The 27,434-nt window shown below is 44.3% G+C and overlaps 1 protein-coding gene across 1 annotated transcript in view; it reads left to right on the plus strand.

Moving 5' to 3' along the window:
- The first annotated feature begins 1,558 nt into the window (after positions 1-1,558).
- Positions 1,559-27,434, plus strand: part of MRTFB (myocardin related transcription factor B) — a 262,686-nt gene continuing 236,810 nt past the window's right edge. The window contains exons 1-2 of the mRNA XM_071084138.1: positions 1,559-1,665; positions 10,907-11,197. The gene's annotated coding sequence lies outside the window, so the exon portion shown is untranslated. The remainder of the gene's footprint in view (positions 1,666-10,906; positions 11,198-27,434) is intronic.

The raw sequence follows: 27,434 nt of genomic DNA on the forward strand, positions 1-27,434 counted from the left end.
GGAAAATGCCTGGGAAATTATTTCACGAAGAATTTCAAGCAAACAGAAAAGGTATGTGGGATATGATCATGTTCCATTGCCAAGCTTAAGGATGAAATGTTACAGCTGGGTGTGGTGGCTACAGCTGGGTGTGGTGGCTCACACCTGTAATCCCAGCACTTTGAGAGGCTGAGGTGGGTGGGTCGCTTGAGATCAGGAGTTGGAGACCAGCCTGGCCAACATGGTGAAACCTCATCTCTACTAAAAATACAAAAATTAGCCAGGTGTGGTGGCTCACGCCTGTAATCCCAGTACTTTAGGAGGCTGAAGCAGGTGGATCACCTGAGGTCAGGAGTTCGAGACCAGCCTAACCAACATGATGAAACCTCGTCTCTACTAAATACAAAAAATTAGCTGGGCGTGGTGGCGCATGCCTGTAATCCCAGCTACTTGGGAGGCTGAGGTAGGAGAAATACTTGAAGCTGGGAGGCGGAGGTTGCAGCGAGCCGAGATTGCATCATTACACTCCAACCTGGGTAACAAGCAAAACTTGTCTCAAAAGAAAAAAAAAAATACAAAAATTAGCTGGTTGTGGTAGCATGCGCCTATAATCATGGCTACTCAGGAGGCTGAGGCACAGAATCACTTGACTAGGAGGCAGAGGTTGCAGTGAGCCAAGATCACACCACCGCACTCCAACCTGGGCAACAGAGTGAGAATCTGTCTCAAAAAAAAAAAAAAGAAATGTTACAATTATAGTTGAAGCAGCCTTGTCTCTCCATGAACTAACTAACCATCCCCTCCTGGGCTTGTATTTACCGCCCTAAAATTGTGCCTTTATAATCCACATGCGTGTCTTTATGCCTTCGCTGCACTTGTATGTGTTCTAAATAATAGTATTGTTTGCATATTTCAATATTCTCATATAAATCCTATGTTGTATGTATCCGTATGCAACTTTTTTTTTTAAGAGCTTTTTTAGCTGGGTGTGATGGCTCATGCCTCTAATTCCAGCAATTTGGGAGGCCAAGGCAGGAGGATTACTTGAGCCAAAGAGTTCGAGACCAGCCTGGGCAACATAGCAAGACCTCGTCTCTACAAAAAATAAAGAAAATTAGCTGGACATGGTGGCAAATGCCTATAGTCTCAGCTACTTGGGAGGCTGAGGTGGGAGAATTGCTTGAGCCCAAGAGTTCAAGGTTGCAGTGAGCTATGATTGCACTACTGCACTCCGGCGTGGGCAATAGAGTAAGACCCTGTCTATTAAAATAAAGAAAGAAAGAAAAGAAAACCAGCGTTACTGAGATGTAATTCGTATACCATACAAGTCACCAATTTAAAATGTACAAGTCAGTGGCTTTCCGTATATTCAGAGTTGTACCTCCATCACTACAATCAATTTCAGAACATTTTCATTACCCCAAAAAGAAACACGGCCACCTTCTTAGCCATCACCCACCAGTCTCCCCATCCTCTCTTGGCAACTCCTAATTTCCTTTCTGTCTCTATAGAAAGGAAGTGTTCCTATTCTAGACATTCCATATATGGAATTCCACAGATGGAATGCCATTTATAATGGAATCACGGACCTTTGAATCTGACTTCCTTCACTTACCATAATGCTTTTAGGTTCCTCCATGTTGCAGCAGGGATCAGGTCTTCATTATTGACAAAGAGTGTTTCATTGTATGTATACAGCACATTTTATTTATTCACTCATCAGTTGACCATTTGGGTGGTTTCCGCTCTTGGCTATTATGAATAATACGACTATGAACATTCATGTACAAGTTTTTGTGTGGACATATGTTTTCATTTCTCTTCTATATACCTATGAGGGAAGTTGCTGAGTCATATGGTAACTCTAAGTTTTTGAGAAACTGCCAAACAGTTTTTCAAAGCTCTGTGCTACTTTACATTCCCACCAGCAATGTGTGATGATGGTTCGAATTTCACGACATCCTTGCCAACAGTTATTACGATCTGTCTTTTTTATTATAGCCACCCTAGTGGGTGTGAAGTGGTGTCTCATTATGGTTTTGATTTGCTTTTCCCCGATGGCAGATGACGTTGAGCATCTTTTCATGTGTTTATCGGCCATTTGTTTATCTTCTTTGGAGAAATGTCTATTCAGATCCTTTGCCTATTTTTAACTGGGTTATTTGTCTTTTCATTATTGAGTGGTAATCATTCTTTATAGATTCTAGGCACAAGTCTCTTATCAGATATATAATTTGTGAAAATTTTGTCTCATTCTGCGGGTTGTCTTCACTTTAATGTCTTTGAAGTGCAAAAGTTTTCCGTTTTGAAATTTAGCTGGGCATGGCGGTACACGTTTTCAGTCCCAGCTACTCAGGAGGCTGAGGTAGGAGGATCACTTGAGCCTAGGATTTCAAGTCCAGCCTGGGCAACATAATAAGACCCCATCTCTTAAAAAAATAAAGTCCAATATTTCTATTTTTTCTTTTGTTGCTTATGCTTTGGGTATCATATCTGGGAATCCATTGACTAATCCAAGGTCATGAAGATTTCCTCATATGTTTTCTTCCAAGAGTTTTATAGTTTTAATGCTTGCATTTAGGTCTTTGATCCATTTTGAATTAGTTTTTTTGTTTGTTTGTTTGTTTGTTTGAGATGGAGTCTTGCTCTGTCACCCAGGTTGGAGTGCAGTGGCCCCATCTCGGCTCACTGCAAACTTCGCCTCCCAGGCTCGCACCATTCTGCCTCAGCCTCCCGAGTAGCTGGGACTACAGGCTCCCGCCACCACGCCTGGCTAATTTTTTGGTATTTTTAGTAGAGACGAGGTTTCACCGCGTTAGCCAGGATGGTCTCAATCTCCTGACCTCGTGATCCATCCGCCTCGGGCTCCCAACGTGCTGGGATTACAGGTGTGAGCCACCACGCCCGGCCAAGTCTTATCACATTTTAAACCAATATCCTATAGTTGGACATTAAGGCTATTTCCAATTTTTAACTTTATGAATATAGCCACTGTGGATCTATTTAAAAGAGCTAAATCTTTTTTTTTTTTTTTTTTTTTTTTTTTTGAGACGAAGTCTGTCTGTCGCCCAGGCTGGGGTGCAGTGGCCTGATGTCGGCTCACTGCAAGCTCCGCCTCCCAGGTTCACGCCATTCTCCTGCCTCAGCTTCCCGAGTAGCTGGGACTACAGGCGCCCGCCACCACCCCCGGCTAATTTTTTGTATTTTTAGTAGAGACGGGGTTTCACCGTGTGAGCCAGGATGGTCTCGATCTCCTGACCTCGTGATCCCCCCACCTCAGCCTCCCACAGTGCCGGGATTACAGGCCTGAGCCACCGCGCCGGCCTCATTTTGAATTAGTTTTTGTTTACCGCGTGAGTTAAGGGGTTCACTTCATTCTTTGAATGTAGCTACTTTGTTGTTCTACCACCATTTTTAAGACTGAATTGTGTTGGCTCCCTTGTAGAAAATCAATTGATCCAAAATGTGAAGGTCTATTTCTGGACCGTCAAGCCTAGTACAGTGATCTATATGTCTGTCCTTACGTCAATTCCATACTATCTGATTACTATAGCTTTGTACTAAGTTTTAGTGCTCAGGAAGTATGAGCCCTCCAACTTTGTTCTTTTTAAAGATTAACTGTTCTGATTCTCTTGAATTTCCATATGAATTTTAGGACTGGTTTGTTAATTTCTGCAAAAAAGTTAGCTAGTATTTTGAAAGGATGGATGGCATTGAATCTGTAGATCAATTTGAAAAGTTTTGCTATCTTTTTTTTTTTTTCGAGACAGAGTCTCGCTTTCTCGCCCAGGCTGGAGTGCAGTGGCAGGATCTTGGCTCACTGCAAGCTCCGCCTCCCAGGTTCACGCCATTCTGCTGCCTCAGCCTCCCGAATAGCTGGCACTACAGGCGCCCGCCACCACGCCCAGCTAATTTTTTGTATTTTTAGTAGAGACGGGGTTTCACCGTGTGAGCCAGGATGGTCTCGATCTCCTGACCTCATGATCCACCCGTCTCGGCCTCCCAAAGTGCTGGGATTACAGGCGTGAACCACCACGCCCGGCCTGCTATCTTAATATTAAATTTTCCATCTATAAACATGGGATGTCTTTCCATTTATTTAGGTCTTCTTTAGTTTCTTTCAACAATGTTATATAGTTTTGCAGTGTAAAAAGCCTCAGACTTCTTTGGTTAAATGTATTCCTAACTATTTCATTCTTTTTTGAAATATTTTTTTAAATTTATTTGCTTGTTTATTTATTTTCATTTAGAGACAGGATCTGTCTGACACCCAGGCTGGAGTACAGTGACCAGATCATAGCTCACTGCAGCCTCAAACTCCTGAGTTCAAGTGGTCCTCCCACCTCAACCTCCTGAGTAACTAGGACTGCAGGCATGGCCACTACACCTGGCTGATTTTTTTAAATTTTTGGTAGAGATGGATTCTTGCCATATTGCCCAGGTGGTCTCAAACTCCTGGGCTCAAGTGATCCTCCTTCCTCATCCTCCCATAGTGCTGGGATTACTGGCATGAGCCACCATGCCTGGCCTTGTTTTTTATTCTTTTTGATGCTCTTGTAAATGGATTTTTCTTAATTTCATTCTAAATTTTCTTCTTGTCAACATATAGAAGAACTACAGCTGGTTTTTGCATATTGATCTTGTATCCTGCAACCATACTAAACTTGTTGAGTCATTCAAGTAATTTTTGGTAGCTTCTTCCTAATCTTCTATGTACAAGATTGTGACAACTGTCAAACAGAGACAGTTTTATTTCTTCCTTTCCGATCTGGATACCTCTTCTTTTCTCTTGCCTACTTGTTCTGCCTAGAATTTTCCAGAACAATGTTGAACAGCAGTGGCAGTAGTAGACATCCTTTTCTCATTTCTGATTTTAAGGGGAAAGCTTTCAGTCTTTCACGATTAAGTGTGATGTTAGCTCTGGGTTTTTCATAGATGCCCTTTATCTGGTTGAGGAAGTTCCCTTCTGTTCCTAGGATATTAAGTGTTTTTATTGTGAAGCATATGATTTGTTCTTCTCCCCCAACATCGTGAGTTTTATCCACATGTCACTGTGGTTTGTAATGTCTACTTTCACTAAAGATGTTGTAAGGCAGATACAGGAGAAGGTTAAATGGTTAAATCACCTACCACCGCTCTTCTCTAATTACATCTTCTTTATCTCTCTCAAGCTACCTAGGATATGCCCCTGCCACAACTACCCCTTCCACCCCCGCCCCAGGCAAACTCTCTCCTCTTTCATCCACTTGCTCACCAGAGGGCTTTTAGCAAAACAGAAACCCTCTTCCTTTTTCATCCATCTGGAGATAAATAAAGGAGAGTGGGAGTTCCAAAGAAGAATCCCTTCACTCTGCTTGGTGGGGAGAAGGTAGAACAGCAAATCTTCCTGAAGGAGGGTGTGTTTGAGCTTAGATTAGAAGCTGGGTAGGATGCTGCCAGGGAAGGAAGAAATAGCTTTCAGCAAAGACATCTCGGGTTGTGCCCTGATGAAAGGGAATTTAGCCCCCAACAAGGTCCAGGCAGTTTAGCCTCAACGGTTCTTATAAGGATCTTCTATTCATATGATAGTTACACTGAGTGGATCTCAGTAGACTTGATATGATATGATTTATTTTTCTTTTTTCAGACAGGGTCTTGCTCTGTCAACCCAGGCTGGGGTGCAGTGGCGGGATCATGGCTCACTGCAGTCTCAACTTCAAGCAATCCCCCTGCTTCAGTTTCCCGAGTAGCTGGGACCACAGGCTCAGGCTACCATAATTTTTTAATTTTTTATAGAGATAGGGATTTGCCATGTTGCCCAGGCTGGTCTTGAACTCCTGGGCTCAATTCATCCTCCCACCTTAGCCTCCCACAGTGCTGGGATTACAGGTGCGTGCCACCATGCCCGGCTATTTTTATACAGATGAGGTCTCCCTATGTTGCCTAGGCTTGTCTTGAACTCCTGGGCTCAGGCAATCCTCCTGCCTCAGCCTCCCAAAATGCTGGGATTATAGGCATGAGTCACTGTGCCTGGCCTTGATTTCTGTCTGACCTCTAGAGTTGCCTTGTCCAATATGGTAGGCATTAGCCACGTGTGGCCATTCAAGTGTAAATTAAGTAAAATTAAATAGCATTAAACATTTACTTCCTATTTGCACTAGATACATCTCAAGAGACCAATAGCCACATGTAGTTAGTGGTTGCCGTATTGGATAGCACAGCTATAGAACATTTCTGTTATCACAGAAAGATCTATTGGACAAAATATTTTATTATTGGAAGGAAGAAAACTGTAATGAAGATGACTGAGGGGTTTGAGCCAGACAGGTAGGCCCCAGGCATAGGGTGAAGATGGCCTGGCCTGGGTCCCAGTTCTGGCTCTGCCACCCCTGTTTCTGTCACTTTTGGAAAACTCACTTCCCTTTTCTGGTTTTCCCATTGTTGAGAAAATGAAATTGTTGGGCGATGTCATCCCAGGAGCCCAGGCAATGATTGATAGATTCTATGGTTGTTTAACCAGAAAGGGATGTATTCGGCTGTTTCTTCCAGATGTAGAGAAAAGAGCCTTGCACTCAGGAAGAAAGCAGCTGGTTCTGGTGCTACCCAGCTGAGTCATCAGGGGAAAGTCACTTCACCTCTCTGAACCCCATTTCCACATCTGTGAAACTGGGTGAGAGGGTTTTGGGAGGATGAATTGAGAGGAGTTAAAGGAAAGCACTCCGAGAAAAGAGGAGGGATAACAGGATGTGACCAGGTCAGATCAAATGGGAAAGTTAGCATAAACAAAGCTAAATGGGTTTATTTGCTAAAAGGATTTCTCAGAACCCTTAATATGCTAATGTGCACTGTGAATCTCTAAGTATTTCCTAAATTAATATGACCACAGAATTCCTTTTAAAATAAAATTATTATTGCTGGGTATGGTGGCTCACGCCTATAATCCCAGCACTTTGGGAGGCTGAGGCGGGCGGATCACTTGAGGTCAGCCTGGCCAACATGGTGAAACCCTGTCTCTACTAAAAATACAAAAATTAGCTGGGCGTGGTGGTAGGCGCCTGTAATCCCAACTACTCGGGGGGCTGAGGCAGAAGAATTGCTTGAACCCAGAAGGTGGAGGTTGCAGTGAGCCAAGATCATGCCACTGGATTCCAGTCTAAGCAACAGAGTGAGACTCCGTCTCAAAAATAATAATAATAATTCTTGCAAGGAATGCTCATGGGCATTCGTTACTGTTACAGGGAACCCACTTGGGAATTACCCTTGGACAGGGATAGAGCACTTTCCTTGGCTACAGCTTGGACTGATGGCTGTCACCCAGCATTGCCTCTGAAAAACGTCTGGTCTTAGGAAGAATTGGAAAGATCTGGGTTAGATGACATCATAGAGATGGCTTAGAGTGCAGGCAGCCTCCAGAGGAAAGTAGGAGGGAAAAGTGAAAATCTGGAGAAGGTGAGGGTGGCAGTGAGAACTTATTATTTGCTGAACGCAGGTGCCGACTATAGGGCAGGCAACAACCTTGACATTTTTTTTGAGACGGAGTCTCCCTCTGTCATCCAGGCTGGAGTGCAGTCGTGCAATCTCAGCTCACTGCAACCTCTGCCTCCTGGGTTCAAGCAATTCTCCTGCCTCAGCTTCCAGAGTAACTGGGACTACAGGCATGTGCCACCATGTCCGGCTAATTTTTTTGTATTTTTAGTAGAGATGGAGTTTCACTGTGTTAGCCAGGATGGTCTCGATCTCCTGACCTCATGATCTGCCCACCTCGGCCTCCCAAAGTGCTGGGATTACAGGCATGAGCCACCGTGCCCGGCTGACCTTGACATTTTTATAGGCATCATCTCCCATCCTCAGGACAACTCTGAGAAGCAGCTGGTGTCATACCCGTTTCCCAGATAAGAAAACTGAAGCTCAAGGGGTTAAGCAATGTATGAGCGTTTAACACGCAGTAAATGGTACAGCTGGGATTTGAACCCAGGGCTGCCTGGGTCCATAAGCCTATACTCTAATCCCTCTGCCTCAAGGAGCCTAAAATGTCATGACCCTGGAACTTTCAGCCTGTAGGGGATGAGAAGGCAAACCGGTTGCCTGTGGTTTGTAAATCTAGTATTATCATCTGGCTTTTTCCTGATATCTGAGTGAGCTCTTTTCAATGGAATGAGCTTAATCCGTTATCCTCCCCCAGTCTTCCCAGTTTCTCATCAAACAAAGATGATTCAAGAGGCCCCAAATGCAGAGCTAAAATCAGCCTTTCATCCTTGCCACCTCCCACCTCTCACTCCTCTGGGAGTCGCTAGGATTTAGGAGGCCAGTATTGAACCTGAGATTCAAGAACTGTTTCTGAGTGGCTACACCCATGTCCTGAGCGCTCTGAGTGAAGGCAGAGGTGCTGGTTAGTAAGGTGGGGGGTAGAGATACGGAGCTCCCAGGCAGGGATGAGGGGCACAGCGTGGAGCAGTGACTTCGGAGAGCGTTGTGTGTCTTCACGGATTGTGCAATCTCCATCTGGAAATCAATCAACTGCAATCAAAAGCAGTGATACCAATTTATAATTTTTTAGAATCTAACTTCTTAAGGGTATTGAACCTTTACCTCTAAGGCAATCAGGTCCAGATGGCAAAGGGAAACCCTCTTGTCACCGGCACTTGGGCACTTAAGAACAGCATGGCAGGTTGCGGCCTCGCAAGGAAAGAAGAGGGGAAACATTGTAAATACTGTGTACCCTGACGGTTTTGGCTGCGCTTGAAAAGAGGCGTCGGCCGGGCGCGGTGGCTCACGCCTGTAATCCCAGAGCTTTGGGAGGCCGAGGCGGGCGGATCACAAGGTCAGGAGATCGAGACCACGGTGAAACCCCGTCTCTACTAAAAATACAAAAAAATTAGCCGGGCGCGGTTGTGGGCGCCTGTAGTCCCAGCTACTCGGGAGGCTGAGGCAGGAGAATGGCGTGAACCCGGGAGGCGGAGCTTGCAGGGAGCCGAGATCGCGCCACTGCACTCCAGCCTGGGCGACAGAGCGAGACTCCGTCTCAAAAAAAAAAAAAAAAAAAAAAAAAAAGAAAAGAGGCGTCTTCATTTGCAGTTCATTAGATTAACTCAGCTGCAATTACGAATGGAATCCCTTGCTCCAGCAACAGCGAACGTTTGCTGAACATGTGTTGTAATCTTGCCTTTAAATACAACCGCATGTATGACATATTTTGTTTTCTCTTGGCCATTGGACTGGAAAACTATTAATACAACATCTGCTTTGCTTTCTGATTGAATCAGGGGCAAAGAGCAGGTCTCGGTAGTGTCCTTCAGATTATGCCTGGGATATCGAGTTACAGCTGCTAACCACTTTCCCACTGCTTAAGAATCCGACCCTGAACATGACTTTTCTATTGGAAACGCCGGTCTCACTCACTGGAGGACCAAATTACCTCCTGCTCCTCCCTCCAGCATGTGAAGTCCACCCTCGCACCTCCCATGCCTCAACAACTCACTATTGTAAACTCTTGTTAGTTTTTAAAATAGTACTCAACCCCGTTTGAAATTATTTTATTTTTCGCTTAGTTGTTTGTCTGTCTCCACCGTGAAAATATTCCCTCCACAAGGGCAGGACCCATGTCTATTCCCCATGCCCTCCCCTCCTCTCCCCTAGGGCCAAGAACGCTTAGTAGGCAACTGAATAAATATTTGTTAAATAAATCATGGTGTTTCCCAATTGCGTGGAGAATGAAGTAAGAGTGAAGCATTTGGTGAGAAAGTGACAATCTTCTTGCAATCATTTCAGTCCTGATAATAGCAAAAGTCTCAGTGCTGGGCGAGGTGGCTCACACCTGTAATCCCAGCACTTTGGGGAGGCTGGGACGGAAGGATCACTTGAGGCCAGGAGCTTGAAACCAACCCGGGCAACATAGTGAGACCTTGTCTCTACAAATTAAAAATAATAATAATAATAAGCTGGGCATGGTGGCACACGCCTACAGTCCCAGCTACCTGGGAGGCTGAGGCAGGAGAATTGCTTGAACCCGGGAGGTGGAGGCTACAGTGAGCCGTGATCGCACCACTGCGCTCCAACATGGGCAACATGGTGAGACTCTGTCTCAAAAAGAAAAAAAAAAAAAAAGCCAGGCACAGTGGCTCACGCCTGTAATCCCAATACTTTGGGAGGCCAAGGCAGGTGGATCACCTGAGGTTAGGAGTTCGAGACCAGCCTGGCCAACATGGTGAAACCCTGTCTCTACTAAAATAGAAAAAAAAAAAAAAATTAGCTGGGCTTGGTGGTGGGCGCCTGTAATCCCAGCTACTCAGGAGGCTGAGGCAGGAGAATTGCTTGAACCTGGAAGGCGGAGGTTGCAGTGAGCCGAGATCGTGCCACTGCACTCCAGCCTGGGTGACAGGGCAAGACTCCATCTCAAAAAAAATACAAAATAAAGTCTCAGTTCAGTGTCTAACATCTCTTTTCCTTGCTATTCTCATCCCCCAACACCTCCACACTCCCCACACCCTGCCTCCTTTTTTGTTTAAATAGAAAGTACATCTTGGGGCTCAGAGTGAAGGACAGTTATGGAGGCTAGCTAGGATTTAATACTATTGTTTGGTTTTCGGAGCGTTTAATCCCTTTCAAATAACATTTGAAGCTCTACAGGTCTGGTAGTAATATAAAGTTTCCCTTGGAAAGAAATTCAAGTGTATTGCTTTAAAGGGAAACAGTCACAATGCAAGTGAAATGAAACAAAAGGCTTGGAGGTGGTTTTTGCATGGCTAAAGTTTGGAAACGAATGCACACATGCATGCACATTCGTCCATGTGACTGTCCACTTAGAGGTCTGTTTGACCAGTGCCTTGTGAAAGGCAATTCAGCAAACAGAACTTTATTTTCCTCTCTTCCCCAAATAACTCAGGCCTGTGCTGCTAAGTCCTACCTCCTCATCTCTTCCCCTTCCTCCTCTCCCTGCATCCACCTTTAGGAGTTATCATTACTCAGAAAGGGACCAAGAAATATAAGGGACCTGGGACTACATGAGACCGGATGTGGAAAGCCCCTCAAGACACTAGCAGGAAATACCTGCAACCGTATTCCTAGCCAAATCCTGAAACTGCAGACAAATCGTGCACTTTTCTGGAAGGAAGTCTCGCTGTCATTCGTCAAGTTCTGAAAGGGTCCTGAGAAGCGTTCGAGACCACTGGGCTGGAGGTGGCACCAGGAATGGATCGTTGGCCTGGAGTTCTGACCCTTGGTTTTCTGCCGCACACAGCTGGTCCGTTAATAATGCAGTGAGTTAATAATTAAAATGAGATTGTGTGATCCTTAAAGATGCAGGCTCACTCCCTCCCATCTTCACTTGACGAAGGCTGTTGCCACCAAAATCAGTGGGCTCTCCCAGAAGGTTCTGTACTTACCTGTGCTTACAGGTAAACACAGAGAACGTCTGTTTTCCTCTCCGGGTCTTCTCCGTTTATGCATCCAGAGACTACAGCTGGCTGGTTCATCTTTTGCCTTCCCAATCCTTCATGTTTAATTGCCTCTACTTCTGCCTCTACCCTATCTAACTTCTCCAGAATATTTCTTGTCAGTACCCCAGGATCAAGATGGGTGGACCCACTCCTCTGTTTGTAAGCTGGGAGGCAGGAAGTTTGGCTTGGCTGTGTGACTGTAAGCAAGTTACTTCACTTCTCTGACTCATAGGAATGCTGTTAAATTTAGATCAAATGAAGGAACAGATGTGGGAGCGCTGCAGAAAGTTAGGAGTCATCTCGGATGTGAAAGCTCTATTTAGGGAGCAGCAGTCAAGTCACCATCTGACCAATAACTCCTAGAAGATCTTGGAATAAGGCTCCTCCCAGTCACAGAAAAAAAAAAAAAATGACATGGAACTTGCAACTTTTGCAGTGGTTTTAAACATGATTTTTTTTTTGAGGTGGGTCCCACTCAATTCTCCAAGGCACAGTAGATAACCCTCCATCAGTAACTATCTATGATGGATATCTGTGGTCCTGTCATACTTCCCTTAAAGGACTCTGACCTAGGCCAGGCGCTGTGGCTTACACCTGTAATCCCAACACTTTGGGAGGCTGAGGTGGGTGGATCACCTGAGGTCAGGAGTTCGAGACCAGCCTGACCAACATGGAGAAACCCTGTCTCTACTAAAAATACAAAAATTAGCCAAGCCTGGCGGCACATGCCCATAATCCCAGGTCGTCAGGAGGCTGAGGCAGGAGAATTGCTTGAACCCAGGAGGTGGAGGTTGCAGTGAGCTGAGATCTCACCACTGCACTCCAGCCTGGGCAACAAGAGTGAAACTCTGCCTCAAAACAAACAAACAAAAAGACTCTCTGACCTATTCCCAGCCATGTGGTGGTTGGGATGGTATTGATTGGCTCCAGATGTGAACATGTGATTCAGAATTGGCCAGTTAGATCATTACATTCCCTTGATCATAAGCAATTGGTTTAACTCTGAGTATGTCATTTAGTTTGGGCTAGTGAGATGCAAGAAGACTTTTACAAGCATTTCTGAGATGTAATCATATTCCTTTCAAATAGAACCTAGCTTGATAGTGGGCCCAAATTGCTGCAGTCTTCTTAACAGCAGAAAGAGTTGGAGAATGGCCTGCAGCAAAAACTGGAACAAGAGATGGATGGAGACAGAGTTGTGATTTTATTCCTTGAGCCCTGGAATCCAGTTGTGTCTGAATTGTTGAGCTTTTTGATTATATGAAATGTAAATTGTGTTTGTTTGTGTGAAACCTCTAAGGCATGAGTTTTGTGTCCCTTGCAACCATAAGAGAATTGACTACAGTACCTATATATGTGTGTGTGTGTGTGTGTGTGTGTGTATATATATATATATATATTTTTTTTTTTTTTTTTTTTTTTGAGACAGGGTCTCTCTCTTTCTCCCAAGCTAGAGTGCCCTGAGTGATCACAGCTCACCGCAACCTCTTCAAACTCCCGGGCTCAAGCGATCCTCCTTTCTCAGCCTCCTAAATAGCTGGGACAACAGGCATGTGCCACCATGTCTGGCTAATTTTTTAAAAACTTTTTTGTAGAAATGGGTTCTTGCTGTGTTGCCCAGGTTGGTCTTGAACTCCAGGCTCCAAGGAGTCCTCCTGCCTCGACCTCCTAAAGTGCTGGGATTACAGGCATGAGTCACTGCACTTGGCCTCACTTTGAGAACTTTATGAAAGCTTCCTTTCCAAGAAAAACACACTCTTGTATTCACATAAAAACATGTATGGAATTTCAGGATTCCATGTGCCTCCTGAAACCCACCCTCAGTCCCTAGGATAATAACCCCTGTTCCTGAGTGTGGAATCCAGAGGGCTTTTCTGGAAGAATCCAAGCTCTGGAACTGCACTGCTTGTTGTAAATCCTGGCTCCACCTCTTATAGCTACATGAACTTGGGCCTCTCTGAGCCTCAGTTTCCCCAATTAGAAAAAGGAAATAATATCTAACTTTATAGGGTTGCAGTGAAACCTACATGAGTTTATTTAGGCAAGGCTTTTAGAATAGTACTTGGCATATATTAAATACACACATGTTCATCACCAACCTCTTTATGATTTTAGTTTCATTGATTATTTTCACTGAGCTCATTAATTCTATATCCAACATGGTTCTGTATCTGGCTCATAGATATATCTTCTGGGCTACATATTATTCTTAAAGTAAATAAATAAAGGCATTGACAATGTTTAGAAATTAGGAGTTCACGTGAAAATTGGGCTGTTTGGCTTCTCTTGGGACATCAGGTCTGATAAAACCAGGCCATTTGCACCTGGCATCATGAGCTGGCGCTGGATAATTCTCTGGTTCACCACAGTCCCCACCAGTCCCCAGCACTAACACGGAGAATCCATAGTCCTGGATCATTGTGCTTTCAAAGTCATCATATCCCTTAAGGCCAAGAAATCGTTCTTGTACCCATGAAAATGAAAGCTAAACCAAAGAAGCCATGTATTTTTTTTAAAGAAATCATACATTTATTTAAGTAAAAACTATGCCCATCAGTTTAACGTTGCACACACCTTCATTTACTTGCTTTATTGCCTGGCCCCTGCGGGCATTTGAGTTTTTGATCCTGGCTCTACACAATTACTAATCATTGGCTATTCCTTCCTTTTCCTCTCTTAGCCTGTTGACTCAAAAGCATGAAAAGCCCCAAGTGGCAGTGTAGCAGTCTTAACTTCCAGCTCAATGAAATCATTGTTTTGTCTTCTGATGCTAGCATTCTTCCCTCTGGAACTAAGACCTCTAGGCCAGCAAAGCATAAAGTCTCAAGAACAGGAAGCAAACATTTTGCTAGTGGGTCGCTAGGGGTGATGGTGAGGGTTCCACTCCCATTTCCACCCCATTGATTCCTGGATCCCTGAATCCTGGCTAGCAGAGAAATAGCACCATATATTGGATATAAATTCAGAGCATATTCGTCCTTTTGGAGAAACTTGCCCCAGCCCTGCAAGGTATTACTACTTAGCTGGTGCTGTAATTGAGTCTTCAAAGGGCTGTTCCAGTATTCTATGAAGCCAGCTGCTTCAGCAGGATAAGGAAGATGGTAAGACCACTGAATTCCATGAGCATGGGCCCATTCCTGCACTTCTCTTGCTGTGAAGCCCAGTCACGTTGACACGTAAAATTAACCATCACAATCTCTATCAAGTTTTTTATTTATATACAAATTTTTTGTTAATAATTTTCTACAGATTAACTTCTGGCTCTGTACATCTCAAACCTTGTTTCTCCTCCATGACCCACATACTTGGAAATATTGAAGCTGCAGTGCAGGCTTCACATCCTAATTCCAGGTGCGTTGGCCCACTGAGTAGTAAGCATATTTCTGGAAACCATTTCTACATTAAGCCAGCTAGCAGTTACTTAACTCTATAAGGAAGTGACTGTGAACTGCATAAATAGATCCCACTGAACCCAAACCAAATGTATCCCCAACTCAAATTCCCTCAGCTGTTATAGATCCAAAAAAGGCTTACAGAAATTCCAATGCTGCTCAACACAGAGGGAGTAAGATGGGAGAAATGGAAGGGAAGTCAGATGAAAGGACTGATACTGATCAGCCTTAACTGACTGCGGTTGAACTATCCTATTCTTGCAAATGTTACAGAAACATTGACCACGTGAGACCCTTGTTTGGCAGTACCTAAGCCTGTGATAAACCCTTCAGCTTTATGAGCTTCACAGTATATTCACCCTGTCTATGCAATCCTCATTCTGGCCAAACTGGATTGACACCCCCTGCCTGGGTACCCCCTGCACTGTCCCATGACCTTGCCTTTGCTTGTGTTAGCTCCCCCTCCCCTGGAACAAATCCCATCCGGGTCAAACACTCTGCCTCCCATGCAAGCATCCTTGATCTTTTCAATGAATCCCTTTCCATCCTTCTCTACACCCTCATAGAATTTCATGCTTTATGTTTTTGATTGCATTTGTCAAACATTACCTTGTCGTGTAGTCTTTCATCTGCTCAGCAAATATTTGCTGACTGTCCATGGTGTTTTAGCCATTGTTGCGGCTCTAGAGATGCTTCAGTAAACAAGCCAGGTCCCAGTATTCTTGAAGCTTATAGCCAAATTTGGGGCAGGAATCATAAATACCTGAAAATTCAAAGACCATCGCAGAGAGTGACAGGGTCATGGAGAAGGATATCACTTTAGCCAGGTGGTCATGGAAGGCCTTTCTGATGAGCTGACCCTGCATGATGAGAAGAAGCCACCCCCAAGAAGAGCTGAAAGAAAGGCATTCTTGGCACAAGGAACATCAGAAGTAAAGGCAGTAAGGCAAGAGACTGTGAGACTATGGCTGCTCCATATGAAATTATAATGGAGACCACTCTCCTTCCTGTTGCCAGTGAGCCCTTAACCCTTGTATGCTACTCAAGGCCTTGCCACTTCTGTCTCCTTACTAGAGCTTCCCTTTCAGTGCAGGATCCTCCTCTGTTTGGAACTTCTGGACTCTGCACCGAAACATGGCTCTTCTGTATTTCAGGGTGGGAAACTCCTCTGGTTGCATGGTAATTACGGATAGGCTGCTAATGCATTACCTCATCTCAGACAGTGTCTGAACTTAACAACAAGACTTTTTCGTAGGAAAACACCTTAATTTCAAGGTGTGCCTCTGACAGCAGGAATATCAACCCATGTGGTATGTCAGTGGAGGAGATATTTTTAGACCAAGCCTTGCTAGTCTCTTGTAGTGTGGTGGCACCAATGCCAGCTTAAGATGGCACCCGTTTGTTATGTCACAGTTCTGGAGGTCAGAAGTCCATGCATAGCACATGGCTCAGCTGTGTCCTCTGTTACAGTCTCACAAGGATAAAATCAATCTGTTGGCTGGGCCAGCTCTGAGGGTGAATTACGTTCTTGGCTGAATTCAGTTCTTTATGGTTGTTGGACTGGGGTGCCTCTTTCCTGCTGGGGGCTGGTCTTTGCTCGTAGAGGCAGCCTGCATTCTTTCTCATGCTTCCCATGTGGCTCGCTCCTGCAGCAGCAGGACAAATCCCCCTCATGCTTTGAATCTCTCTGACTTCTTATTGTAAAAAAATATTTCCATAAGTTTTTTGGGAACAAGTGGTGTTTGGTTACATGAGTAAGTTCTTTAGTGGTGAATTGTGAGATTTTGGTGCATCCATCACCCAAGCAGTATACACTGCACCCAATTTGTAGTGTTTTATCCCTCATCCTCTTCCCACCCTTTCCCTCTGAGTCCCCAAAGTCCATTGTATCATTCCCATGCCTTTGCATCCTCATAGCTTAGTTCCCACTTACTAGTGAGAACATACAATGTTTGGTTTTCCATTCCTGAGTTACTTTACTTAAAATAACAGTCTCCAATCCCATCCAAGTGGCTGCAAATGCCATTAATTCATTCCTTTTTATGGCTGAGTAGTATTCCATCGTATATGCCACGGTTTCCTTATTCACTCATTGATTGATAGGTATTTGGGCTGGTTCCATATTTTTGCAGCTGCAAATCGTGCTGCTGTAAACATGTGTGTGTAAGTATCTTTTTCGAATAATGACTTATTTCCCTCTGGGTAGATACCCAGTAGTGGTATTGCTGGATCAAATGGTAGATTCCTTAAAGAACTAAAAGTAGAACTCTCTGACTTCTTCTGCCACATCTGTCTGACTCCAGCCAGAGAAAGTTATCTGCTTTTAAGGGCTCCTATGATTATGTTGGAACCACCAAAAAAAATCCAGGATAATCTCCCTATTTTAAAGGCTATAGTTTTAATCACACCTGCAAAATCTCTTTTGCCATGTAACATCACTTACAGGTTCCAGAGGCTAGTAGAGTCTACATGTGTTTGGAGAGCCAGTCTGCCTACCACACAAGAGAAGGAGGTGGAATAATGGGATTTTCACCCTTGCTCCACAACACTTACTGTAACTGGGAGCAAATCCCTGAGTTCCAATTCCTATCTCTGTAGAGGAGATGGGAGCCAGGACTTAACAACTCTGTCATAATCCCATTTTAGAGTTTCAGCTTAAATAAAATTGTATATGCAAAAAGCGTTTCTTATTTTTGAGACAGAGTCTTGCTCTGTCACCAGACTGGAGTACAGTGGCGTGATCTCTGCTCACTGCAACTTCCGCCTCCTGGGTTCAAGTGATTCTCCTGCCTCAGCCTCCTGAGTAGCTGGGACTACAGGCCCATGCCACCACACCCAGCTAATTTTTGTATTTTTAGTAGAGACAGGGTTTCACCATGTTGGCCAGGATGATCAGGATGGTCTCAATCTCTTGACCTTGTGATCTGCCCAAAGTGCTGGGATTACAGGTGTGAGCCACCGTGCCTGGCCATAAAAAACATTTCATCAGTTCAGCACATACATAGAAGTCATTGCTAACACTGTTCTTTTTTTTTTTTTTTTTTTTTTCCTGGACGGGGTCTCACTCTGTTGCCCAGACTGGAGTGCAATGACCTCAGCCTCCTGAGTAGCTGGGATTACAGGCACCTGCCACCATGCTCGACTAATTTCTGTATTTTTAGTAGAGATGGGGTTTCGCCATGTTGACCAGGCTGGTCTCAAACTCCTGACCTCAAGTGATCATTCACCTCAACCTCCCAAAGTGCTGAGATTATAGGCATGAGCCACTGTGCCCAGCCTAATACTGTTCTTATACCACATGGTGCTATCTCTATTTTTAAATTTTATGCTTTTATTTGCTCTTATGTTGTGTGGTTCCCCTCTGCCACCCCCAGTAATTCTCTAGTGAAAGGCGGCAGATATTAACCCGCAGAGCTGCTTTACAAATATGGGCTCCAGGGCTGGGCACAGTGACTCACACCTATAACTCCAGCATTTTAGGAGGCCAAGGAAGGAGGTTGCTTGAGCCCGGGAGTTCAAGACCAATCTTGGCAATAAGGCAAGACCCTGTCTCTACAAGAAAACAAAAATAAAAATAATTAGCCGGGAGTAGTTGTGTGTGCCTGTGGTCCCAGCTATTCAGGGGGCTGAGGTGGGAGAATCGTCTGAGCCCAGAAGGTCCAGGCTGCAGTGAGCCATGATTCTGCCACTGCACTCCAGGCTGGGTGACAAAATAAGATCCTGGCTCTGGAGCCTGATTGCCTGTGCTTAAATCCTAGTTTCTCTATTTATTATGTGACCCTGGGTAAGTTTTTAAGCTCTGTGCTTCAGTTTCATTATCTGTAAAATGAAAAGAGTAACAATATCAAGGGCAGATATATACACACACACACACACATACACATATATATTATATGTATTTTATATGTGTGTTGCAAGGAGTGAATAAGTTTACATATGCAAAGCACTTAAAACTGTGCCTTGCGCAAGGGCAGGACGTTGTGGCTCATGCCTTTAATCCCAGCACTTTGGGAGGCTGAGGCTGGCATATCACCTGAGGTCAGGAGTTTAAACCAGCCTGGCCAACATGGTGAAACCCCGTCTATACTAAATATATAAAACTTAGCCAGGCATGATGGTGCACGCCTGTTATCCCAGCTACTCGGGAGGCTGAGGCAGGAGAATCACTTGAACCTGGGAGGCGGAGGTTGCAGTGAGCCAAGATCACGCCACTGCACTCCAGCCTGGGTGCCAGAGTAAGACTCCATCTCAAAAAAAACCCCAAAAAACCCAAAAAAAAACTGTGCCTGGTGTATTGTGGCAGCTGCTGTTATCACCATCATCTACCTTATTATCAGCAATCACATTGCCGCCTCCTGTTGGTATCATTCACGGCCCTTCTTACCATTTGCAATCATAAATTTTGTCTGGGCATTTGCTCAGCATCTATTTTCCTGTTAGAGCTGAGCTTCATCAGAGCTATTATGTTGAAGGGAGTTGCTTATGATTAACTTTTCATTACATAAGTCATCACGCATACATTTTATAAGCACATTGAAATGTTGAGGATAAAGCTAATATCTCCTTTGGACAAAATATTTCCTACTGGTCCCTTCTCCCCTTCCCCAGATAGAGGTAGCCAAAGTCTGACAATATCAAGTGTTGCTGTGACTGTAGAGAAATAGAAATGCCCAGACAATGTAAATTGATATGGCCACTGCAGAGGGCAGCCTGGCAGTAGCTATTAAAATTAAAAACAGGCATTTCTCATGACTCAGCAGTTTCACTTCTCAGAAAACGCCTTAGAGTTGCATTGGCAATTAGACCCAAGACATCACAAAGAAGGCTGGCCATTGCTGCATTCTTCATAATATCAAAAATGGGACAACCTAACATTCATCAAAAGAAGAATGTTAAATGAAATACAGCACCTCCTGAGAGGTGGTGCAAGAAATAAGTGTAAAACTTCTATTTTTTAATTTTACATTTTTATTTGTACTTTACAGGTTTTAATTAGAATAGCAAACTTCCTATGAGTCAGGGTCTGTTTCTGCAATTTTCCCAGCACTGTTGTGAGGTGGGTGCTGTTATTATCTCAATTTTATAGATAAGGAAGCGAAGACACAGAGAAATTATGTAACTTGCCCCAGGGTCCCCAGTGGAGCTCAGATTTGAACTCTGGCAGTTTGAGTTCCAAGTAAGTGAGATTAATCTTTATGCCATATAGTTTTTCCTTTTTTTGGTGATGTATATAACATAGTAATATAACAGTTCATGTCTTTTTTTTTTTTTTTTTTTTTTGAGATGGAGTCTCGCTCTGTCACCCAGGCTGGAGTGCAGTGGCGCGATCTCGGCTCACTGCAACCTCCACCCCTCCAGTTTCAAGCAATTCTCTGCCTCAGCCTCCAGAGTAGCTGGGATTACAGGTGCATACCACCACGCCCGGCTAATTTTTTTTTTTTGTATTTTTAGTAGAAACGGGGTTTCACCATCTTGGCCAGGCTGGTCTTGAACTCTTGACCTCGTGATCCACCCGCCTCGGTCTCCCAAAGTGCTGGGATTATAGGCATGAGCCACCGCGCCCGGCCAACATTTCATGTCTTCATGTGTAAACAAACAATATGCACCAACTAAGGGTTGTTTAAAGTTCAAAACTTCAAAGGGTACTTGATCACAAAAGCTTCAAGATAGACAGGGGGCAGTAAACTGTCAGCCATAAGAAGGATGAAGTAAATTTCTTAAATTTTTTGAGACAGGCTTTCACTTTGTCTGCCAGGCTGAAGTGCCGTGGTGCAATCATGGCTCACTGCAGCCTCGATCCGTCAGCCTCAAGTAATCCTCCCATCTTAGCCTCCCAAGTAGCTGGGACCATAGACATGCACCACCAAACCCAGCTATCAATTTTTTTTTATTTTTTGTAGGGCTGGGGTCTTCCTATGTTGCTCAGCCTAAGGATGAGGTAGATCTTTATAGGTCAGTTGTGTCTTAGTTTGCTTTGTTTACCCAGTGCCTATCACGGTGCTCACAGCTAGTAAGATCTTGTTAGGTATTAGAGAATAAATGAATAACCTTCATGCAGTGTCTGCCCTAGTCTGACTTAAGGTAGGTAAAAGGAGCCCAGTCCTAGGTCATCGTGCTCCTGGCTACTGCTCCTGGGGCCCTGTGGGCCTAGGCCCCTGGCTGGGCAGGTGCAAGAGGCTCAGGTTTCCTAGAATAGAGACATGGAAGTCTGTGAGGCTGAGTAAAATAACTGGAGATTCCTGGAAGAGCAGTAAGGAATCTACAAACAAAAAAACAACTCCTGAAACTAATAAATGACTATAGCAAGGTCACAGGACGCATGGGCACCATGCAAAAAATGTATCATTTCCCCATATACTAGCAATGAACAATTTTGGATGCAAAATGAAAAAAACATTAACAATCACTCAGGGAAAAAAACACTTAGGATATAAACCTAACAAAACATATATAGAAAGTATACACTGAAAATTACAAAATATTGATGAAATAAATCAAGAAGACCTAAATAAATGGGGAGATGCACCATGTTCATGGACTGGAAGATTCAACGCAATATAGATGTCAGTCAGTTCTCCCCAAATAGATTTATAGGTTTAACACAATTTCTCTCAGAATCCCAGCAGTGTTTTTTTTTTTTTGTAGATATAAAGAATATTATTACAAAATTTACACAGAAAGATAAAGAAGCTAAAATAATATTGAAAAGAAAGTGGGAGATTATAGGTTTACTCTGATGTTAAGACTTACTATATAGTTAAAATCATTGTGACTGTGAGGTATAGAGACACAGATCAATGGAACAGAATCGAGAATTCAAAAATAGACCCAACAAGTACCCGCAACTGATTTTTTACAAAGATACAAAAGCAATAACACAATCATAGACAAAAATATAAACTTCAAACTAAGCTTCACACCTTATGCAAAAATTAACTCAGAGCATAGATATAAAACGTAAAATTATAAAACTTTTGCAAGAAGATATATGGGGAAATCTTCATCACATAGGGTTAGATGAGGCATTCTTACACGTTACACCAAAAGCACAACCCATAAAGAAAAAATTCATAATTTGGACTTTATCAAAACTTAGAACTTTAGTTTTAATGAAAGAACCAGTCAAAAAGATGGAAAGATGGGGACAGATTGTGAGATAATATTCGCAAAACACATATCCAGCAAAAGACTTGAGTCTGGAATAAACAAAAAGAACTTTAAAAACTCAGTGGCTGAAAAGAAGAAATCCAATTAGAAAATGGGCAAAAGGCATGAACAGACATTTCACTGAAAAGGATATATGGTTGGCATACAAGCACATGAAAAGATGTTTAACATCTTTGGCCATTAGGGAATTGCAAAATAATGCTACAGTGAGCTATAACAACACACATATTAGTATGGCTCAAATAAAAAAAAATTGACATGCCAAGTGCTGGAGAGGATGTGGAACAACTGGATCTCTCAGGCATTGCTGACAGGAATGTAAAGTGGTACAGAAACTCTGGGAAAAAAAGTGTAGCAGTTTCTTACACAGTTAAACATGCACTCACCATGGGACCCAGCAATTGTACTCCTGCATATTTATACCAAAGAAATGAAAATGTATGTCCATACAAAAATCAGTACATGAATATTCACAGCAGCTTTATTCATAATAGTCCCAAACCAGAAACAACCCAAATTTCCATCAATAGACAAATAGATAAGCCAACTGCTACTCAGCCACAAAAAAGAATGAACTGATGATACATTCAACAATTCAAGTGAATCTCAAGGACATAATGCTGCATGAAAAAAAAAAAGACACTGTCAAAGGGCTGTGTTCTACATGATTCCATTTATATAATGTCTTCAAATGACAAAATGATAGGAATGGAGAACAGATCGATGGTCGCCAGGGGTCAGGATTGGAGACAGTGCAACTATAACGGGGTCTAAAGAGGGCATTTCTTTGTGGTGATAGAAAAAAAATATTTATCCTGAGCATGATGGTAGATACAGAAATCTCTACATATGATGAAATTTCATAGTACTGTACACTAAAGAAATTAAAATGAATGCATGTAAACACTGGTGCAATCTGAAGAAGGTGTGTAGTTGAGTGAATACTATTGTATCAGTGTATGTTTCCTGATTTTGAAAAGGGACTGTGATTGTATAAGATGTTATCACTGGGGAAGCTGAGTGAAGATGGTACATGGGAGCTCTACTATTTTTGCAAGTTCTTGTGAGTCTCAAACTACTTCAAATTTTAAATTTTTTAACTTTAAAGGGGATTCCTTATGAAAGTTTGGAGACAGTGATAGAGCAGTCACAGCGATGAGAAGGGGTGAAGTACCTCTGTGGACCAGTCCTATCTTATTTGCTATTGTTTCTCCAGCAACTTACTATGGTGTGTAGCAAATAGAAGTTAACAAATAACTGTGGGCTGGGCACAGTGGCTCACACCTGTAATCCCAGCATCTTGGGAGGCTAAGGCAGGCAGATGGCTTGAGCTTACGAATTCAAGACCAGCCTGGGCAACATGGTGAAATCCTGTCTCTACTAAAACTACAACAATTCGTCGGGCGTGGTAGTGCACACCTGTAGTACCAGCTACTTGGGAGGCTGAGACACAAGAATAGCTTGAACCCAAGAGGCGGAGGCTGCAGCAAGCTGATTGTGCCACTGCACTCCAGCCTGGGGCACAGAATGAGACTCCGTCTCAAAAAAAAAAAAAAAAAAAGACAAACACAAACAACAAAACAAAAACAAGTAACAAGTAACTGTGGGATAAAGAAATACTCTAGTGCAATGTTTGCCCTAGTTTGACTCTGAAGGTAGCAAAAAAGAGGCCAGACCTAGGTCTTCCAGCTCGAGTTTCCCCTCCCCCAGGTCCTGTGGCCTTAGGCTCCTGGATTGGCAGGTGCAGGAAGGCTCGGGTTTCCTGCAGCAGGAAGATGAGTGACAGGGCTGGTGATTCCTGGAAAAGCAACAGGCAGGTGGACAGTGAGCAGCAGTGCTGCCGTAGGACTGAGGAGAGACGAGATCTCCCCAAGATTCTATTCTGGCCATTCGGTTGGGCACATTGCACTGGGGACGTGGGGCCCCTTCTCCCACACAGCTCTCCTCTCCCACAAGCCTGGGCTAAGAGCTGCTTTGAGCTGCCTGCCTGCCACTTGGAATTTACTGCCCCCTTTGGGAGCCTCTTAGGCCTGGGTTGGAGTCCCAACTGCAACTTCCTAGTTGTGCAATCTTGGGACAAGTCACTTCACCTCGTGGAGCCTCAGTGTTTCCACCTATAAATTGGGACTAATATCTCCTTAGCTTACTAGACTCATGTGCAGAAACTGAGATCATTCAGGTCAAGGGCTCAGGGATAGGCAGATTGTTTGTGCTCAGGAAATATGATCCTTTCACCTTACTCCTCACCATGTGCATCAGGTGCCGGTGGAGAAGGTTGGCTCCAGCATTGTGGATGGGTTTGTTCTTCCCATTGATGTCTCCTTTGTGTCTAGCTGAAGTGAGTTAAAACAAGCATCCTGGGGAAAACTCAAAGGGGTGTGGATCTTAAAGGGTAACCAGAGGACAGGTGCAGCGGCTCATTCCTGTAATCCCAGCACTTCAGGAGGCCAAGGCAGGAGGTTCAGCCTGGGCAACATAACAAGACCCTTGTTTCTACAAAAGATAAATTAAAAAATTAGCTGGGTGTGGTGGTGCACACCTGTGGTCCCAGCTACTCGGGAGGCTCAGGATCCCTCCTGGGATTGCTTGAGCCCAGGAGGTCAAAGCTGCAGTGAACTATGATCACACCACTGTACTCCAGCCTGGGCGACAGAGAGAGACTTTATCCATTAAAAATATATAAATATTGAACCTGGGAGGCAGAGGTTGCAGTGAGCTGAGATCGAGACATTGCACTCCAGCCTGGGTGACAGAGCAAGATTCCGTCTCAAAAATATATAGATAGATGTGTGTGTGTGTGTGTGTGTGTGTGTGTGTGTGTGTAAAATTTTATATATGTGTGTACATGTGTGTGGAAAGCAATTTGCATCATGCCAGGTACCCCGTAGGTGCTCACTAATGGCAGGGATATTGTGACCATCATCATTGTCTTAATCATCACTGTGTATGCACATGCAGGAAACGATATAGAATTTGCAGGTATTTTTAGCTGCTGGAGCTGCTGCCTCCTCAGCCCCCTGTGTCTGTCTCCGAGGGTCACTGTCCAGTTCTCAAAGCAGAGCTGAAGCAGCCACCCTGTGTGTTACTTCCTGGGCATGGAAGTTCCCATGGGCGCATCCTCTGGGGATGGCACAGCGACTGGCTATCTGGGTTACGTGCAGCCTCTGCAGGCTCATTCCCTGGAAACTGGGCCCCGGCGTTCCAGGCTGAGTGGTTTTGTCGGGGCTGAGATAACATCTGCGTCCTCAGATGCCCTGAGAGTCGGGTGGATGCTGGGCATGGGGAGGGGAGGGGAGGAGTGACAGCCGCCTGTGATCAGCCAACAGGCAGACCTCCATGGGCGCGGTGAGGAGGGGAGCTGGGTGTTCCCAGAGGGTGGGCTTCTGCTGCCTCCACAGGGTCTGTGGCTGACTTCCCCTCTGGCTCAGGTTTCTGGGTCTCACGAAGACACAGGTCTTAGGAGTCAGCAGGAGCCTCGGAAAGCATTCAGTCCTTTATTTTCCAATGAGGACATTGAGGCCCACAGCAGATTAGCAACGGCCCTTTGCACAAACAGTGGCAAAGGAGCCCCTGTTCTGCTGACTCCCAGCTCAGTGCTCTCCCCTCTGCCCTCTAACCACACTGCCATGGAGTCAGATATAGCTGGTTCAGGCCCTGGTTCTGCTACTTTCTTGATGTGGTTGCTCAGGCTGTAGCCATCATTTCTCTATGGCTCCATTCCATCATCTGTGAAATGGAATCATAATATGAACCTCATGGGACCATTCTGGGAGTGAAATAAGACATGCACGGTACCTGGCTGAATGCAGTAGACAATGCAAGTGCACAGGGGATGTTTTAAGTTGACCCTAATTGCTGACTGTGTGCCCAAAACCATTTTGATGCTCTCATTCATCCTCCCAACTGTCTGTCAAGGCAGGTGCTAGTTCAACCTCACTTTACAGACGAGGAAACAGAGGCACAAACTCATTGAGTAAGTCGCCCAAGGTGGTGGCAGAGCCAATCCAATCAGGCAGCCTGGATCCTGAGTCTGTGCTTTCACCAGTCCCTAGTGGACCCCAAAGCCGCTGGGAATTCAAGCTGATTATCCAAGGTTGTGTTATGGTATGCAAGAGGCACTGATCTATCTGTAAAATGTTAAAGACTTAGAAGGAATCCTGCAAGTTAGGAACGGGAGACTCCCTAGAAGTGATTCTCAACTGGGGGCTCTGAAAATGGAGTTGGGGGCATAGGTTGTCATGACGACTGAGGCCCACTGCTGCTGTATAATAAAATATGGGGAATGTCTTGCAATGCACAGGACAAAGAATTATACAAAGAATTGTCCTGCCCCATGGCCAGCAGCCCCAACTGAGAGACTTTCCCATTAACAAACATCCAGGGACCGGATGTGATAGCTCATGCCAGCACTTTGGGTGGCCAAGGCGGGAGAATCACTTGAGGCCAGGAGTTCGAGGCCAGGAGTTCAAGGCCAGCCTGGTCAACATAGCAAGAGCCCATCTCCACAAAAAATTAAAAATTAGCTGAGCATAGTGGCACATATCTGTAGTCCCAGCTACTCGGGAGGCTATGGTGGGAGGATGGCTTGAGCCTAAGAGATTGAGGCTGCAGTGGCCATGAACATACCACTGCACTGCAGTCTGGCAACAGAGCAAGATCCTGTCTCTAAAAAACAAACAAAAACAGAAGCATATAAGGCACGAGGGACTGTCTTGTGAGGACAGAGCCGAGCAGTGCAGGCCTCTGATCTGACAAGACATTTGGCGAGAGGGAGCTAGGCACCTGCCAACTTCAGGTAAGGCTCATGCATCCCCTGGGTGCCTCATCAGTCATCCTGGAAAAGAAATAAGAAGAAATAAGAAAGAAATATAAGAAATAATAAGAAATAAAAAGAAATAAGAAGAAAGGTCAATGTTTAGGCCAGGTGCAGTGGCTCACGCCTGTAATCCCAGCACTTTGGGAGGCCAAGGCAGGCAGATCATTTGAGGTCAGGTGTTCGAGACCAGCCTGGCCAACATGGTGAAACCCCAACTCTGCTAAAAATACAAAAATTAGCTGGGTGTGGTGGTGGCATGTGCCTGTAGTCCCAGCTACTCGGGAGGCTAAGGCAGGAAACTCTCTGGAACCTGGGAGGCGGAGGAGGTTGCAGTGAGCCGAGATTGTGCTACTGCACTCCAGCCTGGATGACAGAGTGAGGCTGTCTCAAAAAAAAAAAAAAAAAAAAAAGAGTAGGTCAATGTTTCACAAACTTTGGTACCTGTAAAAACATTTATCATTTTAAGAGTTATGCATCTTACTATGTACTAGAAAAATTACTAGCACATCAGATCCATGATTAAATGAATATTTGTATTGTCCTTTTAGTACATAGAAAATGTTACCTATTAGGACCAAGGGTAAGTAGATGGGATATTGTGATATGATAAGAAATATACATATATAGGTCTTTCTCCCAGCTCCTGGCCAGAGCTACTAAAACCCT

This window comes from Macaca nemestrina, chromosome 18 (assembly GCF_043159975.1).
Source record: "Macaca nemestrina isolate mMacNem1 chromosome 18, mMacNem.hap1, whole genome shotgun sequence".
Lineage (NCBI taxonomy): Eukaryota > Metazoa > Chordata > Mammalia > Primates > Cercopithecidae > Macaca > Macaca nemestrina.